The sequence below is a fragment of the Hyperolius riggenbachi genome, chromosome 6 (genome assembly GCF_040937935.1).
Source record: "Hyperolius riggenbachi isolate aHypRig1 chromosome 6, aHypRig1.pri, whole genome shotgun sequence".
Taxonomy (NCBI): Eukaryota; Metazoa; Chordata; class Amphibia; order Anura; family Hyperoliidae; genus Hyperolius; species Hyperolius riggenbachi.
Window position 1 is genome coordinate 72,720,625 of NC_090651.1, and position 12,276 is coordinate 72,732,900.

The window sequence follows — 12,276 nt, forward strand, 5'->3', positions numbered from 1 at the left end:
GCTCCCACGCTGCCGTCCTCCATTGCCAGTACTGGGTCCCGTCACTTCCGCCGGATGCGGCCAGTTTTCCACATTCACAGGGGTTCCCTTCGTCTCTTTACGCATTTGCAGTATGGAGGGAGCGCACTGCGCTTGCGTCGACTGGCCAAAATAACGGGACCCGGTACCGGCGGACAGAGGCAGCGTGGAAGCGATCCAGGCTGATGGGGCTGGAGGAAGCCCCAGGTATGTATAAATATGTTATTTTATTTGTCTTTGGTTCCCTTTAAGCTCATTTAACAATGGCGAGTGGGAAAAGATAATGTTTAGTGGAATAGAGGAGTTCTGCTGTAAGATGGAAAGTTAGACTAACATTTATATTTATTAACAGACTGGTACTAACTGAACACAATTTATACATTAAGTGTGATAAATTCTCAAGAGGTTACCTACTAAATGACAAAAAAAAATATTCAAGAAAACAGATAGCTTTTTAAACTTACATTGATTACAATAATATCTTAAATTAGAATGCAATTATCAAAGGACAACTTTCACAATAGTTGTAAAATTTTAAATACATACAAATATTTTTCCCCAAAATAAAATGCACTATTCCTTTTTTTCCTCTGTTACCGTCACTTATAGTAGGTAGTGAAAATCTGACAGATCTATCAGGTTTTGGACTAGTCCATCTCCTAACAGAGGATTCTTATTTATTTATGTATTAATACACTTACTGTAGTTGCTCAGTCCAACTGCCAAAATAATGTGCAAAAGAGCTGGAAAGCTGGCTAACATCTTTGTATGACTCTTTTCCAGGAAGTACTTTTGAAAAGAATAAAGGCAATGTTGAGAATCACCCATGAGGACATGGACTAGTACAAAATCTGTCAGCTTTGTAATTCCTACTTTGAACGACAGCAACATAAGAAATACGGAATTTATAGCTCCTCTTACACTGGGAGAAATGTACATTTTATATGTATGTATTTTACATTTTACAGTTATTTGTGATGGTGGTTCTGTAGCAAAATTGCTTAAATAGATGTTACTTGCTTGTAAACAGTACAGAAATGTAAGAAATTGAGGTTATTGGTTGGTTGGGAGATGGCTCTTCTGTCTAAACATTAGAGGATTCAGCTCTGCTATAGTGTGACATCATCGGCATGAGCTCCCTGCATGAGCCCTGGCAGTTGGTAGTCAGGAGGTGGCAGTTGGAAGTCAGTCTAGAGCTGGCGGCCATTTTGAAGAGCAGCAGCTTGAGACTCTCCAGGCGAAATTCACGGTTTGTATTCTTAAAAAAATAAGATTTTTGTTTAGAAGGTGACATAGACCGACTAGGACTACATCATGGAGGGACTGGACCCAGGACATGTGACGGGAACACAGAGGAAGGCGAAGAAGAGGAGCAGAGGTGAGCCAGCTGACAGCAGCCAGGCCGAGGCAGGAAAGCAGAGGGTGAAGAGAAGCAAGCAGAGGGTGAAGAGAAGGGAGCAGAGGGATCCAGAGCTTTGGCTGCCAGACCTGGGGCTGACCATGGAGGACAAGAAGGACCTGCAAGGCACTGGCATGATCCATCGTCGAGTGGTGAAGGCTGCTGTGCTACTGCTGAAGCAACAGTTTCAGGATGCTACGGGTCTTCCTTGCATCAGAGCAGTGGAATTCAATGTCAAACCAACAAGACAGCCAACAGTTCAGATTCACGTGGACCTTCAACACCATCATGCCTTTGTCACAGCGTGCGATGGAACAACGGTGCTGGTGGCCGACAGTGTTTCTACCTGGGTCTTTGGAGACATGGCCATCCAGCAGATTGAAGGCAGCTACAAGAGCTATGTTGAAGAACCACTGAAGAACATGGAGTATCTGCAGGTAGACCAACAGACATACACCATTGGAGATATCTACTCTTGCGTCCTGCATTCCATCGCAAACGCCTATGAACTGTTGGCAGAAGATGGAAGCACAGAGTGTGTTTACAACAGGGAGCGCATGAGGCCGCATCTGCTGCAGTGCTTCATCAACAGGAAGATCACAGAATTTCCCAAGGATTCCAAAATAGACAAAGCACAACAACCCTTGAAGAGGCTTTTCAACTGGAAGACATGAAGCTAAAGCGGATTCTGCCTGCCTCCCACCACTCCAGCCACCACCAGTTCTCTTTTCAGCCAGGATCTAGAAAGACCAGCATCTCAGCAATAACACATTAATGGGGCATGCAAGTATTAGCTGAAAAGTTTCCTTACATGCAATTCTCTGCTCGCCCAGGAATTAACAAATGAAAGCCGCTAGCTGACGATTATTTAGCTGACAGATTGGTTTCATTTGCTAATTTTTTCATTTTTAGTAGATAAATCTTTGAATCAATTTTTTATACCATCAAATCTGTAAAGGATTATACATGTTTAGTAATGTCATCATCCTGGGTTAGTAATTTGTATGCAAGGAAGCTTTTCCATCCACCCCAACCACACACTCTGCCTCCAAGCTGCAGACATCCAGCTGATCTTATAAAGCATCTGAACCACTCCAGCATGCCAATGCCCTCTCCTACCACACCGCAAACATCTGAGTTTTTAAAGTATAGTAAAAGAAGTGCGTATAACTCCCCCATCTCATAAGAGGTGAGTATAATGCTCCCAACTCAGAAGAGGTGAGTATAATCCTCCCAACTCATAAGAGGTGAGTATAATCCTCCCAACTCATAAAAGGTGAGTTATAATCCTCCCAACTCATAAGAGGTGAGTATAATCCTCCCAACTCAAAAGAGGTGAGTATAATCCTCCCAACTCATAAGAGGTGAGTATAATCCTCCCAACTCATAAGAGGTGAGTATAATCCTCCCAACTCATAAGAGGTGAGTATAATCCTCCCAACTCATAAGAGGTGAGTATAATCCTCCCAACTCATAAGAGGTGAATATAATCCTCCCAACTCATAAGAGGTGAGTATAATCCTCCCAACTCATAAGAGGTGAGTATAATCCTCCCAACTCATAAGAGGTGAGTATAATGCTCCCAACTCATAAGAGGTGAGTATAATGCTCCTAACTCATAAGAGGTAAGTATAATGCTCCCAACTCATAAGAGGTGAGTATAATCCTCCCAACCCATAAGAGGTGAGTATAATGCTCCCAACTCATAAGAGGTGAGTATAATGCTCCCAACTCAGAAGAGGTGAGTATAATGCTCCCAACTCAGAAGAGGTAAGTATAATGCTCCCAACTCATAAGAGGTGAGTATAATCCTCCCAACCCATAAGAGGTGAGTATAATGCTCCCAACTCATAAGAGGTCAGTATAATGCTCCCAACTCATAAGAGGTCAGTATAATGCTCCCAACTCATAAGAGGTGAGTATAATGCTCCCAACTCATAAGAGGTGAGTATAATGCTCCCAACTCATAAGAGGTGAGTATAATGCTCCCAACTCAGAAGAGGTGAGTATAATCCTCCCAACTAATAAGAGGTGAGTATATTGCTCCCAACTCATAAGAGGTGAGTATAATCCTCCCAACTCATAAGAGGTGAGTATAATGCTCCCAACTCAGAAGAGGTGAGTATAATGCTCCCAACTCATAAGAGGTGAGTATAATGCTCCCAACTCATAAGAGGTGAGTATAATCCTCCCAACTCATAAGAGGTGAGTATAATCTTCCCAACTCATAAGAGGTGAGTATAATGCTCCCAACTCATAAGAGGTGAGTATAATCCTTCCAACTCATAAGAGGTGAGTATAATCCTCCCAACTCATAAGAGGTGAGTATAATGCTCCCAACTCATAAGAGGTGAGTATAATCCTCCCAACTCATAAGAGGTGAGTATAATCCTCCCAACTCATAAGAGGTGAGTATAATCCTTCCAACTCATAAGAGGTGAGTAAAATCCTCCCAACTCATAAGAGGTGAGTAAAATCCTCCCAACTCATAAGAGGTGAGTAAAATCCTCCGAACTCAGAAGAGGTGAGTATAATGCTCCCAACTCAGAAGAGGTGAGTATAATCCTCCCAACTCAGGAAAAATAACGTACTTTTCCATTTTTACTTTTGTTTTAGTCCCCCCCTCACCCCCCAAAAATGGAAAAAAAAATCCTCAAAAAACATTGTTTTTTTATCTAATTTTATTTATGATGTTAAGACTGCCATAAATTAGATAAGCATATATATATTTAAAAAAAAAAAAAAAAAAAAAAAAAAAAAAAAGCCCCCCCCCCCCCCCCACCCCCCTTCCAAATGTTCTAAGTTTTTAATTATTATAATATTTATAATGTTTGGACTGATATAGATGAGCATAATATATATACAACCCCCCTCCCCCTTCAAATGGTCTTAGTTTCTTTCTCTTATTATATTTCTGATGTTATGACTGACAGATGAAGGTATTAAAAATTAAAAAAGAAAAGAAAAAAAAAGCCCCCCCCCCCCCCCCCTAATGTTATTTGTTCTTTTCCTCTTATTATATTTATGACGTTATGCCTGACATAGATGATTGTATTAAAAAAAAAAACCTCCCCCCCCCCCCCCCCCTCTCCTTCCAAACGTTCTTTGTTTTTTATTCTATTTATAAGGTTAATATGAACAGACTGAAAGACAGAAGTAAAGCTGGGCATACACTATTAGATCTTTTTTTGTAGGTCAGATAAAAGCTCAATATCCCCCTGATGGGGATCCATTACGGGATTACCACCTTCCACTAAGATATTTCATCTAATTTCCAAATGACAGGTCACTAGCCTTGCACCCCTCAATGCAGCTATGTGGCTGCAGATTACTGGTGGGTGACCCCTGCACCCCATGGATAATCAAGAGAGGGAAAACATTTCTAAATTAATGGTTACGCCAATGAAAATTAATTTGACTTTTTTCATTCAATTTTAGTTGTAATGTACTGTCAAATTTCTAAATTATTAAAAATGTCTAACAATGTTTGCCCAGTTTAACAAAGGACAAAATACATAGACCTGTCGTTATTAGAGTGACTCACTGAGTGTAGTGATAGGGTACAGTATGCAGGTTAGATGTAGGGTTAGACAGATGCTCACTGAGTGTAGTGATAGGGCGCAGCATGCAGGTTAGGAGACGTAGGGTTAGACAGACTCTCAGTGACTGTAGCGATAGGGTAGAGAGCACAGGTTAGGAAATGTAGGGTTAGGAGAGGCTTAAAGTGTTCCTGAACCCTGCATGTCTAATTAACAATGGTATTTGTACATTCTCCTCTGAAGCACAATTACTTATTTTAGTGTCTGGTCTGTGAAGTCCCATTCTGCAGATATTCCCACTTCCTGCTAGCTGTGGGAGAAAATCGGAATACCTGAAAAATGGGGCATCAAACAAAGTAAAATAGACTATTTTCCTATAAAACTTAACTACTGTACATACCTTTATCTCTGTGAAGTCCCATTCCTTTCATATCCGCTTCCTCAATGAAGAATTGCTGCTGGTCTTCAATAAGAAGAGGGAATATGTCAGGAATGGAACATCACAGAGACACAGTAATGGAACATAGCTAATCCTGCTTCAGAGAAAAATCTACTTTTTATTCAATTAGTATTACCTTTTACAAAAAAAAAAAAAAAAAACACTGCTGCAGCTCATGTTCACTTTAAACTCCCAGACGCACGTGTGAGGTGAGAGATGACTAGCATCTATTAGGTGAGGGTAGCATAGTGTAGTGTAGGTCCTGCCCAAGATGAGTCTACCTTGGCGTTGGTGGCAGGCTTAAGATCTTTTGGCCAAATATGTTTATGTTACTTACAGTACTTACTCCACCACTACTTCCTTGTTCCTATTTACAGCCACTGATCAATCCTCAGCACACATATACAGTACATTTATGTCTCCCCAACATCACTCTTAGAATTGCTTATTGTCTACTCAATACAACCTTATACTTGGAGTATCTTTCCCTGTCACATTAAGGGGTCCTCGTGTATATCCCACACTGTCATATTGAATTGTGCTGGTCCTGAAGGGGAGACATTCTGCTGCACACACGTGGCTTCCTGCCAGTAATTCCTTTCAAGGACAATAAAAGCTGCATTTAATCTATAAAAGGCTGACAACACAGGAGGAATAACAGGGACACCTCTTTACACTGTATCATTTTTGGCCACTTGATTGAACTAGAGGACTCTGTTTTTTGAATTAGCTTATAAAAAAATAGCTTTACTGAGACAGAGTAAAATATATAAACGGATAAAATAATCCAGTGTAGTAATGAGATTGGTGAGTTTACTTTTCAGAAAATATAGCAGCCCTGCTGAAGCCAACAAGAGCGACAGGTGCAGAAACCACAAGAGCGACAGGTGCGGCAACCACAGGAGCGACAGGTGCGGCAACCACAGGAGCGACAGGTGCGGCAACCACAAGAGCGACAGGTGCGGCAACCACAAGAGCGACAGGTGCGGCAACCACAAGAGCGACAGGTGCGGCAACCACAAGAGCGACAGGTGCGGCAACCACAAGAGTGACAGGAGCGGCAACCACAAGAGTGACAGGAGCGGCAACCACAAGAGCGACAGGTGCGGCAACCACAAGAGCGATAGGTGCGGCAACCACAAGAGCGATACGTGTGGCAACCACAAGAGCGATACGTGCGGCAACCACAAGAACGATACGTGTGGCAACCACAAGAGCGACAGGTGCGGCAACCACAAGAGCGACAGGTGCGGCAACCACAAGAGCGACAGGTGCGGCAACCACAAGAGTGACAGGTGCGGCAACCACAAGAGCGACAGGTGCGGCAACCACAAGAGCTACAGGTGCGGCAACCACAAGAGACCTGTGGCAACCACAAGAGCGACAGATGCGGCAACCACAAGAGCGACAGGTGCGGCAACCACAAAAGTGACAGGTGCGGCAACCACAAGAGACCTGAGGCAACCACAAGAGCGACAGATGCAGCAACCACAAGAGCGACAAATGCGGCAACCACAAGAGCGACAGATGCGGCAACTACAAGAGCGACAGGTGCGGCAACCGCAAGAGCGACAGGTGCGGCAACCGCAAGAGCGACAGGTGCGGCAACCGCAAGAGCGACAGGTGCGGCAACCCCAAGAGCGACAGGTGCGGCAACCCCAAGAGCGACAGGTGCGGCAACCCCAAGAGCGACAGGTGCGGCAACCACAAGAGCGACAGGTGCGGCAACCACAAGAGCTACAGATGCGGCAACCACAAGAGCTACAGATGCGGCAACCACAAGAGGTACAGATGTGGCAACCCCAAGAGCTACAGATGCGGCAACCACAAGAGCTACAGATGTGGCAACCACAAGAGCTACAGATGCAGAAGCCACAAGATCTACATCTGCAGGAACTACAGAATGTTTATTTGACCTCAGTATTAAATACTAAAGAACATTTTTATAATATAACCTTTGTGTTGTGATTTCATAACTAGGCTGGAAAAATAACTGACTGTCCTTGTAAAGGTGCGTTTGTAACTTAGCACAAATAGGTCCACAAGGGACTTTAAAGGGAACATGAAGCGAGTGAAATTATTTAAAATAAACACATGCTGTACCTGCAAATGAATATTACATACTAACCTCACAGTCAGTTCCTCTCAGAAGGTCACCATTTTCTTCTTACAGTGATCCCTTCCAATATAAATACAATATTTTGTCAGAACTGAAATATACCAGTTGCTGTCAGTTATGTATCAACAGCTGTCCGTTACAACTGAATGTGCAAGGTAATGTCCATGTTTCCCTATGGCTCAAGTGGCTGATATTACAGTTTAACAGTGTGCTGACCATGAAGCTGTTATGGGGTAATGGTCATTTTTAAAATGGAGGACGGAGAATTCCATTGATCACAGTGGATAAATGGGATGCAGGAGAGGAGAAAGATTGAGGAGTAGACTACACAGGAGGAAGTATGACCTGTGTATGGTAGGGCTGCACGATTTTAGGGAAAAATGAAATTGCGATTTTTCTCTCAGAAATTGTAACTTCAATTTTTTCCCCGATTTTTTCCAAAACATGCTTTTGCACTTTAGGGCGGAGGGGGGGGGGGGCTTGGGGTTTGGGGGGGGGGGCGGTTCATGTTAAGACGATCTGGTGCAGCAGCAGCTTTCATAGTACCCGCGCTGCCCGGTCCGCTGTCTGTAGTACCTTGTGTCTGGCCCCGCTGTGCGCAGATTGGCCAGAAGCAGTGAATATGTATAAGTGTTAATGAGCAGGGGGCGAATCCACTCGAGCAAGCGGCTGGGCACATACAGCTCTACCAATCACTGGATAGCGATGGAATGACGGCAGCGGTAGGCGGAGCTGTAAAGAGCATACAGCTCCACCTACCGCTTCCATCATTCCATCACTATCCAGTGATTGGTAAAGCTGTATGTGCCCGGCCGCTCGCTCGAGTGGATCCGCCCCCCGCTCATTAACACTTATACATATTCACTGCTTCTGGCCTATCCGCGCACAGCGGGACCAGACACAAGGTACACTACAGACAGCGGACCGAAAAACCAAAGATATTGACGATCAGCAGATCGTCTTGCCACAAACCGCGGTTTCGGTTTTAAACCGAAGAACCGTGCAGCCCTAGTGTATGGTTATTTTGACTTTTTATTTTCAGTTCAGGTTCCCTTTAAAGATAAACTCCGACCAAGAATTGAACTATATCCCAATCAGTAGCTGATACCCCCTTTTACATGAGAAATCTATTCCTTTTCACAAACAGACCATCAGGGGGCGCTGTATGGCTGATATTGTGGTGAAACCCCTCCCACAAGAAACTGAGTACGTACTCTTGGCAGTTTCCGGTCTGTGAACCTTGCTGCATTGTGGGAAATAACGGCCAAAAAAAAGCATGCAGCACCTACATCACCTGCCAACAGTAAAAAGGTCACCATGTAATAAACGTCAGAATGTAAATCAGGGATTTAAAAGATTTTACAATAGGCAAACACTGACTAAATCATTTATACATAATTATTGTAAAAATGAAGCACTTTTTTATTACATTATTTTCACTGGAGTTCCTCTAAGGAGGATATACCATTGTCATGTGTCATAATAAAAGGCAATATAATAGTACATGGTTCACTTAAAGTGAACCTTAAGTGTCCCAAAAAAAATGAGTTTTACTCACCTGGGGCTTACCTCAGCCCCCTGCAGCTGATCGGTGCCCACGACGAGTCGCTCTGATGCTCCGGGTCCCGCTGGCGGCCACTTCCGGTTTCGCCGTCAGGACCCGTCAGGCTGGGGAACGCGGCTGATACTACGCGTTCCCAGCCAAAATAGCACCCCTATGCGGCCATATGTCCGCATAGGCACCCGCTCCCCGGGCAGCACAGGGGGGATTTGGAGGGGAAAGGACCCTCGTTTAGCCGCAGGATAGTGGCGTTTTAGCAGGGGCACACATGCCCCTGCTATATATAAGGAAACAAGCCATTTTAATTATGACTTCAGACTCTCTTTAATCCAACAATATACGGGGAAAAAAGCATGTAAAAAATAAAGGGGGGGGGGGGGGTTAGTGGACAAATTGCATTTGAGGGCCCTTTTGCTAGGTACACACTGAGATTTTCTGGAACATTTACTGTTAGATAGATTATTTCCAACATGTCTGATTTGATTTCTGATCAATTACCGATAGAAGTGAATGGACAAGTCGGAAATCACATCGGACATGTTGGAAATAATTGATCTGACCGTAAATCTGCCAGAAAATCTCATAGTGTGTACCGAGCATTACACACGGAGGCAGTGCAGTAAATTGAACGCACTCCACTGAAAGTCTGTGGTACACTGCGCCAGAAGTGCCCCATCTTCCATGTGTAACATCTATTTATAACAGCCCCCTTATTTCATACATAGTTTCCTTGGAAGTTTCCCTCTTCCATATGCAGCCACCCCTCTTCCGTGGGCCAGCCACCCCTCTTCCATATGCAGCCACCCCTCTTCCATATGCAACCACCCCTCTTCCATATGCAGCCACCCCTCTTCCATATGCAGCCACCCCTCTTCCATGTCCAGCCACCCCTCTTCCAAATGCAGCCACCCCTCTTCCATATGCAGCCACCCCTCTTCCATATGCAGCCACCCCTCTTCCATATGCAGCCACCCCTCTTCCATATGCAGCCACCCCTCTTCCGTGGGCCAGCCACCCCTCTTCCATATGCAGCCACCCCTCTTCCATATGCAGCCACCCCTCTTCCAAATGCAGCCACCCCTCTTCCAAATGCAGCCACCCCTCTTCCAAATGCAGCCACCCCTCTTCCAAATGCAGCCACCCCACTTCCAAATGCAGCCACCCCTCTTCCATATGCAGCCACCCCTCTTCCATATGCAGCCACCCCTCTTCCATATGCAGCCACCCCTCTTCCATATGCAGCCACCCCTCTTCCATATGCAGCCACCCCTCTTCCATGGCCAGCCACCCCTTTTCCATATGCAGCCACCCCTCTTCCATATGCAGCCACCCCTCTTCCATATGCAGCCACCCCTCTTCCATATGCAGCCACCCCTCTTCCATTGCCAGCCACCCCTATTCCATACGCAGCCACCACTCTTCCATACGCAGCCACCCCTCTAGACAACAGCTTTCGAAAGCCCAGGCCTTTATAGTAATCCAGCCCTGACTGCAAGTGGCATTTTTACTACTTACTGTCAGAATTATGGGTGGCATTTATGACATCGTCTGGCCAAGCAGCAGTCACATGTATATGTTTATAACCCAAGTTTCTAACTTTTGGAAGTGTGAAACAAAAAAACAAACAATCAAACAAAAATAAAAAACAATGGACACTATCTGTAAGGAGTTTGGATGGTGATGATGAGTGAGTGAGTGAGTGTGTGTGTGTGTGTGTGTGTGTGTGTGTGTGTGTGTGTGTGTGTGTGTGCGTGTGTGTGTGTGTGTGTGTGCGTGTGCGTGTGTGTGGGGGGGGGGGGGGGCGGCGTGATGAGCATGGCATTGGCAGCCTCCATATCCAACTAATTACAGGTTTACTTTAAAATCCAAATGGTGACCAATTTCTCTAATAGCTCTCTGGATTAAGCTAGTGGTGGGGTCACTCAAGTTATCCTGTGTGACGCTCAATCTGGAAAGAATTCCAGGCTATATAGGACTTTCTGTACAAAGGTGATGAGTAACCGTAAAGGTGGCCACACCATACAATTTTTTAAATATCTTTGCCATTCAAGAATTGCAATTAATTTTTCTGACTGATTGTAATATTTAGAAAATCTGACCAATGTACCACACACCTATGTTCAATGTTTCCCCAATCATGCATAAAATAACTGAAAACTCAGGAAAAAAATTGATTGGATCTGTACATCAAGTAATTGACAATCTACCACACACACACACCATTCAATTTTCATAAAAATGAATCAGAAAAAAAACACTCCCAACCTTCTTTTAATGAATAAAAATGAGAAATTCATTCAGATTTACCCAAACAATTAAAAAAAGGCTTTCGATAATTTGGGACAACTGATCGTATTTTTCAAATTGATGTAAAAATTGGATCTTTTAATTGTATGGTATGTGGCCACCTTTAGAATTCTGCCTCACTGCTGCTTTGTGTGCATCACAGGTAGCACAGGTAGCTGTGCCCAGGACCGTTTGAGGAATCCGGTCGAGGCCTGGCACCGGCATATTTCCAGGCCCTGTATACCTGGACAGCCGTTTCCTTGGAATCCTGTAACAGATTTTACCAGCCTTCTCTGTTGTTGGAGTTCTGCTTTAAGAGAACTAGCCCACACATTAACAACATCCCCAGTTTTATCGATCAAAAAAGAAGTATAATCCTTGGCGATGTCACTTTAAATCAACTGCTGTTGCTGCCTGCAGTCACCCAGGGCTCGAACATAAGATGTGGCCACCACCAAAGATACAAACCACAACACAGGCTCAGTTCAAATGCAACAGGGGATTTACACTGTATTAAAACAACTGGACCTAGGTTAAAACATACAACTTACATTGCAGGTCCATGCAAACTGGACCCTAACTGCATCAATTCGCTTACAAGGTTTTTGCAGAGACTGTAAAGTGGCGATGCACCTTACATAGGTAACAGTCTCTGGTTGTCTTGGGAGAAGCCCGTTCTCCTTCCCTAGATCACAACTGATCACAATATGTAACAGGGTGAACTATGCATGTTGGCAGGTAATGTGCTTCTGTTATCTGCCACAATCAGATTTGCTCATCAGTGTGGCACCCATTTCACTGCTGCCGCCAAAGGCTGCAATGTTAAAAGCCGCGATCAACCAAATTTGGGCCAAAATCAGTCAAATTGCTGGCTGGCCATGCTTGTTGCAGCACTGATTTTAATTTGGTTCAATA